At 34.0% G+C, this 7,382-nt stretch overlaps 1 pseudogene; it reads left to right on the top strand.

Moving 5' to 3' along the window:
* The first annotated feature begins 501 nt into the window (after positions 1–501).
* LOC121218346 (protein GRAVITROPIC IN THE LIGHT 1-like) lies at positions 502–5,980 on the top strand (annotated as a pseudogene).
* The last annotated feature ends 1,402 nt before the right edge of the window (positions 5,981–7,382 follow it).

The raw sequence follows: 7,382 nt of genomic DNA, 5'->3' as shown, positions 1-7,382 counted from the left end.
TTAGGTAATAACGTTATACAATTTTAAAATATCACATACAATTTTCTAATAGTTGGACTAGTGAACCAATCAGACCATAGTTCCCGATTCAATCGATTTAATCAGTTCAACTGCTAGACCAACAATAGTTAAATAATTAATTAAAAATTCATAAAAAATTTTAAAAAATTAAAAAAATTATTAAATCGGTTCAACTACCGTTCTTGTCTCAATTTTTGATTTTTGCCATTTTTGAGCAACTTTCGATTCAATCGATTCAACCCCTTTGTTTGGACCAATACAATGATCGATTCTCAATCCAATCAATCCAACTAACCAATCCAATCATATTCCTAAAACACTAGTCACATCATCAAATCTCAATGAAATCCAAGTTCAAGAACCAAAATGAATTTAATTGCCAAGTTCATATACCAAAGTGAAAAAAAAGTACGAAAATTAAAGTAAATTTAGGGCCAAAAATTATATTATGTTTTAAAAATAATAAAGTTTTAATACACAATGGGGTTTGAACTTCGAAAGTCCATTATATGGGCAACTAGGTATTTATCACTTTCGCAAGGTTGATCCAAATGAAAATCTCTAATAATCTTGTTAAGACACTACAGCAAATTAAGCTTTTAGTGATGTTTTTAGTGGGGTTTGGATCGTAAATGCCGCAAATGTTCAAACGGCGTTTGTCTTGAAAAACGCCACAAATATATGCCATTAGTGGCGCTAATCGAAAAATGCCGTAATAAGTCATTCTATAGTGGCGATTGTTGAAATAGCGTCATAAATAGTACATATTTAGCAGCATTTTATGCTACGCGCCGCAAAGGTACACTGAATGGGAGCAGCGTTAGCGGCATTTTTCCCATAAATACCACAAAAAGTAAAGAAATAGCGTCGTTTTTCCCTAAACGCCGCTAAAGGTATAACAACAATAGCCGCATTTTTCCCATAAACGCCGCAAAAGGTAAAACAATAGCAGTATTTTTCTCATATACGCCTCTAAAGGTAAAGCAATAGCGGCGTTTTGCCCATAAACGCTACGAATATTTTTTAATTTTTATTGAAAGCGCCGTTTTGATAGCTGACCCCCCAACCTTTATTCCTCCAAATTGTTTTCTTTAACTCCCTAACTTAGTTTTTTCTTTCCCATCGCCTGCTGCTGCATCGTCGTCGACAGTGCATTTGCCATCGATCTGTATCTCCATCGTCGACGTTGCTCCATCCATCACTGCTCGACAGTCCTCTGCTTGTCTGACTCTTGTTTCGAAGCTTGACAGCCATCTGCTCCATCCATCGTTGCTTGATCCGTTCGAGTTGCAACAAATCAGGTCAGCTCGTGTGTTGACATTATCTGGAGGTTTAGAAATTGAGACATGATTTTTAGATCTCCTCTTCTATCTAATTAGTTCCATGCTTTAATGATACAAACTGCTACAAATTAGCTTCTTGTAATTTAAATAACATGAATTAATATATATTAATGTCAATTTATCTTATCATTTATTTATTATGTTTTTTATAAAAACAGTGAATTGGATCCCTACAAAAGAAGTATTCGATAGGCTCATTTGAATTGCTTAATCAAACAACTCTATTTTAAGCTCTCCTTAATTGCATTAGTAAGTACATCTTATTACTTACATGTTTTAATTTAATTTAATTAAAATTTAAAATTGCTTGTTTATTTGATTTGGTTGTGGTAAATTTATTACTTATATGTTTTAATTAGAAATAGAGAATTAGAAAACAACCTAATTAGATATTTGATATATATTATCTATTTTAGTACAATGACGTGATTTAAATATATTTAGAACACTTACATAACCGTAATTTATTGTTAACTTTAAACTTCAAGAACTACGAAATGGATAAAAGTTGGATGGATTTGTCAAAGGTAAGCAACGACTATCGAAATGGAGTACAAACTTTTCTAAATTTTGTATTTCAAAATGCAAGCCAAGAGAATATGATTCTTTGCCCATGTAAGAAGTGTGGCAACATCAATTGGCATACTTGTGAAGCTGTCTACAAATATCTAATTGTTGATGGTTTTATTCGGGGGTATAAAAAATGGATTTTCTATAGAGAGTGTACACCCCGTAGAACCTCTTCAAGGATTAATTTTACCTATCCTCATAATGCTCACCATTAGTCTGTTAGAGAAGTTGACATGGAAGGTATGTTGCAGGATGCATTTAATATACATAGTCATGGTTTGCAATCGTTTCCACCTAAAATTATTGCATCCTATGATTTTGATATTGGTGGAAATGTTTTTACTAAAACGAGAAGAAGTGCACCTGATCAAGAGCCAAATGGAGAAGCGGCGAAGTTCTAAAAGTTACTTAATGAAATGAATGAAGAACTTTATGAGGGATCAAAATTTTCAAAACTATCCTTCTACATTCGTCTTTTTCACTTAAAATGTTTGGAAGGGTGGACCGAAAACTCTTTTACGCTACTATTAGAGATTTTGAGAGATATGTTTCTGTTTGCAAAAATCCTTCATTCATGCAAAGATATGAAGAAACTGGTAAAAGATTTAGGCATTGGGTACAACAAAAATCATAGTTGCCCAAATGATTGCATGTTGTATTGAGGTGATCGGAAAAACTAATAGTCTTGACATGTTTGCGATAAATCTTGTTGGATGAATAAGAATGCAGAAGATGTGAATGAGGATGAAGGAGAGGCACAGTCAAGAAAGAAGCCAGTAAAGATTTTGCGATATTTTCCACTAATACCAAGGCTTCAAAGTCTTTTCATGCGTCAAAGACAGCTGAGTCTATGAGGTGGCATCATGATGAACGAACCGATGATGGATTATTAAGGCATCCTACGGATTCTTTAACTTGGAAATCATTTGACAAGAAATTTTCAAGCTTTGCAAGCGATCCTTAGAATGTGAGGCTTGGGCTAGCATCTGATAGATTTAATTCTTTTAAAATCATGAGTACTTCGTACAGTTCTTGGCCTATAGTGCTTGTTCCTTACAATTTGCCTCCGTGGATTTGCATGAAACAATATTCTTTTATCTTATTTATGATTATTCCTGGAAGAAAGGTATGATGAAAACAAGCAGAGGCAGCAGCAGAGGCAACAAGAAAATATGACGAACTCCAGCTACAGCTTCAAAATATGATGAAGATGTTTCAGTAGAATCAATCGTAGAATCCGCCGTCTTAGACTTTTATTTTCTTATTGTGAGAATATCTTAGCAATATAACTTTTGAATATATTTTGTTAATTTCAGTTATTAATTTAAATCATATGCATATTTCTTTCATGATAGTATCATTTAGATTTGAAGTTTGTTGTTGGATTTTAAGTTATAGGAAAATATGTTGAAAATTCGGGTTCTATATGAAATAAAATAGGTTGGAAAAATCTGTTAATGTTAGTGGCATTTTCTCACAAACGCCACTATAGAACATGATTTTTAGAGGCACTTTTACTACAAACACCGCTAAAAACATGATCTTTTGCGATGTTTTTAGTTACAAACGCCAAAACATGCTCGACTCTCTTACGGTGTTTTTCTACATAAATGCCGCAAATTTTAGCAGCGTTATCTAGAGCAACATTTTTTGTAGTGCTTTTGATAAGCGCCGTAAACGGTTTTAGCGGCGCTTATAAATGTCGCTATAGGGCCAAAAAAAGGTCATTAAAAACCTGTTTTGCTATAGTGAGAAATGAATTTACAATTATTTAGGGTGAGTTTGGATAAGTGGTGGGGTATGGTACGGTGCGTTTAATTTACTTTTTGTCTTACACTATAATATTTAATCTCACCATCACTGCTATTTTTACACTAATTACAGGTAAACGCACCGCCCATCCAAACTCACCCTTAATCTTGTTAAACCAAATTTAAAATTTTCATTATTACCATTTCAAAATAATTAAGAAATAATATACAACACCATTAGGCTAAACTCAATCAAGAGATGCGGTGGAGTAAAATGTAGGAACGGGCTTGGGGTTCTAAAGCTCGAGTGACAAACTAAACCTAGAAATCGAAGATTGAACTCAAACATGAGTAGGCAAAATTGTAGAATTGAGTTAATCTAGATTATTACGAGTAAAAGTATTATGGAAATCATTTTATTAATAGTTAAATTGTATTTTATTTTTTATTAAAAAATCATATGTATTTCTATTAAAATTTTATCCATTTATACTCTTAAAAGATGTTGTGACTAATGGAATAAACTAACATACAATGACTAATTTTTAATAGTAGAAATGAATAGAGTTTTAACAATGATCAGATTGCTATTTAATCTAACATATATGGATTAATTTGTCTATTTTTTAAATAGAGAGAATAAAATCCAATCTAACTTCCAATATGAGGGACTCCATGGTACTTTACTAATTAAAATGAATTAATATAAAAGAAAAAACTTGAGTTAATTATTAAACACAATTTAAGTCAATCTAAAGCTAATTAAAACAACAATAGGTAATTAACAAAAGATTATGGCAAAAGCCTTAATTTTCTTTTTAATATTCTCCACATTTATCTTACAGTATATGTTCGGAATTTATAACTATTCTTCTCGACAATGTTGTCTTCAATATTCGAATTTAAGTTCTTTCTCTAGGAGTGTAATGAATTTTATCATTGCTTTCAATACTTTTTGGACAAACGGCTCGATTTTAATTTAACTAAAATACATGCTATTAAGTAAGCTTTGGTTGTAGGGTTTAAGGTCGGCAACGATATAACTATAGCATCAGTAGAACACTATGACACGTTGACAATTGACTTTTTCATAAATCAAGCACGACATATCTGGGGTGATTTTATCATTGCTAAACACGAATGGGAGTAATAAAATAAGAAAAATAGAACATAAATAGAATAAGGTGGGAAAATATAGAAGTGAAGACAACTGTTTTAGCCCTTTGAATAAAATGATATAATTATATTTGTAAAGGTAAATTACACCAATAGTCACTCAACTTTAGGGTAGCTGACAAAACAGTCACTCAGGTTTCAATTCAGTCACTCAACTTTTGAAAAATAACAAAACAGTCCTTTTAATCATTTTCCATTACAGACGTAATGGAAAAGTGAAATGGCATGTAACGGTGGGCTAGTTGTCATTTAAACAACCACATTTAAGAAGTTTGGGCAGTAGAAGAACAATAGAAAAAGAAGAATAAGAGAAGAAATGGAAAAGAAAAAGAGAAAATGGAAGGAGCTTCGTATCAGTGATTCGCAAGGGTCAAAATTCAGGAACTCAAAGACAACTACACTTCCACGACACTGACGCCTCCATAGATGAAGCCCTCTGCCATATCATGATCTTCGAGGTTCCCACCATAGCCATCTTGATGCAGCTGCTAAAACTATTGAACCTAGAGTTATTTTTGCAAGAGAAATCCATAAGTGCTTTGCATTTGAATCCTTTATATGTAAAACAATGTTGGAAGGCTTCGACTCCCCTAACTTTGGGGTCGCAAAAGATTTTGACTCAAAAAGACTTGTCCCGAGCAGCATTTCAACACATTTAAGACCTTAAAATCTGCACACCCTAAATCATATTTAGCTTAAAACCTAAGCTTTTTTTTAGCTAGATTCACCAGAATCAAGTACCTCAACCTTGTCCATGCTAAAATGGAGTGTTCCTTTTTCGGGAACTTGAGCCAAAGGAAGCTAGTTACCTCCAGTGGGTTCCCGAATACAAAATTTTTCACAGCTTTTGCAGAGATGTCTAGACGGTTTTGGCTCTTGCATTGCTTGGGATCTTTAATGCATGAATAAGTTTCAATCTTTCAGGTAAAAAAAGATTGCAGCTTCTCGAATATTTACATGGAAAATGTGACTGAAGAATTACTTTTATCCAGCGGAATTAACGATGGCAATGTTGACGTTAGGGTCAGTTTCACGGTGGTTCCAGGATTTAAGATTGGTGCAACTGTGATACAAAGTCAAGTTTATTTGTCTCCGATGATTACTCATCCGGTCAGTTAATGGGCGATGAACTTGTCTTTTATGACAGAAGAGTTAACTTTGATTTTGACAGGTTGATGGCTATGGTGGGAACCTCGGAGATCATGATGCAACGGAGGGCATTGGCCATAAAGGCGTCGATGTTGTGGAAGCGTAGTCATTTTTGAATTCCCAGATTTTGACCCTTAGGAATCGTTGGTATGAAGCTCCTCCATTTTCTATTCTTCTTCTCCTCTTCTTCTTTTCTTCTTCTCCTATTCTTATTTTTACCTCAACCAATCATCTTTTTTCCTTTTTGACCCTTTGACTACTCATCCAATGTGGCAAGTTAACTGGCCACATCAACTAGTTAACTGGCCACGTCAACTATCCCGTTAAGCCTATGACAGAAAATGTTAATGAGGGACTGATTTGTCACTTTTTAATAACATTAGTGACTATTTTATTATTTTTAAAAAATTGAGTGACTAAATTAAAACATGAGTAACTATTTTATCAGTTACTCCAAAATTAAGTGGCTATTAATGTAATTTACCCTATTTGTAATTTTAAAATTAATAATTCAATTTAAAAAATTCAACATATAATTTCTAACTTATCCTCAAAAAATTATATTTCTATTCTAATAGTTAACAAGGTTTGGCTCTAAGATTAAATTATATTTTTCCCACCCTTAACCATATAATATCCCTAGATTGTCAGACTTGTCATGAAATTAACTTTAGTTTGGGTTGGGCAGAAACATTTTCCCTCTCGTTTTGCTCTCCTCTGTAGCTGCTGGTTCCGGTGACTTCTCTGACCATGACGGTAGGGGTTCAATAGATCTCCCTCTCCTCTTCATAACGGTACGTTTGGCTGTCCCGTTTGGTGCCTCGACCCCCTTGTTATCGGTCGACTAAGTTTTGGAGCTTGTGCTGCATTTTCTCCAGCAGCCTTGTATATATCTTCTGCTTCCGTGTTTCCTCCAGGTAGAAGAAAGACGTCATCGGTGGTTTCAAGTTCAAGAGAGCCGCCCTTAGCCGTGCTCTACATTTCAGGTAGAATAAAGATATCGTCTGTATGCCGGGTTCCGGCCATTATACTAGTAAGACGAAGTCTGTTTCGGATTAATATTTTTCCGTCCTTTGTCTTGGATGGAGGTTTCCTCGAGTCTTGGGGACTCGTTTTCTAAGTCTTTCACAACTATGTTGTCTGTCGAATGGTGTGTGATTTTGAGTTTGTACTCTTGTGCCTAATGTTACTTTTTACCAGTGATAGAAGGGGACTAATAAGGTAGGCGGGATCAAATGACACGTATAAAAATCATATTTATCCATGTCTCACTTCAATTAAAATAAAATGATTGTGCACTCAAAGGCCGAAACAAAAAGCCCATTAACTTTTAACCACGCTGTTGAAATGATTTTAGTTTATAATATTTACA

This window comes from Gossypium hirsutum, chromosome A03 (genome assembly GCF_007990345.1).
Source record: "Gossypium hirsutum isolate 1008001.06 chromosome A03, Gossypium_hirsutum_v2.1, whole genome shotgun sequence".
Lineage (NCBI taxonomy): Eukaryota > Viridiplantae > Streptophyta > Magnoliopsida > Malvales > Malvaceae > Gossypium > Gossypium hirsutum.
Note: the sequence above shows the minus strand (reverse complement) of the source record. Positions and strands in the feature narration are given on the sequence as shown.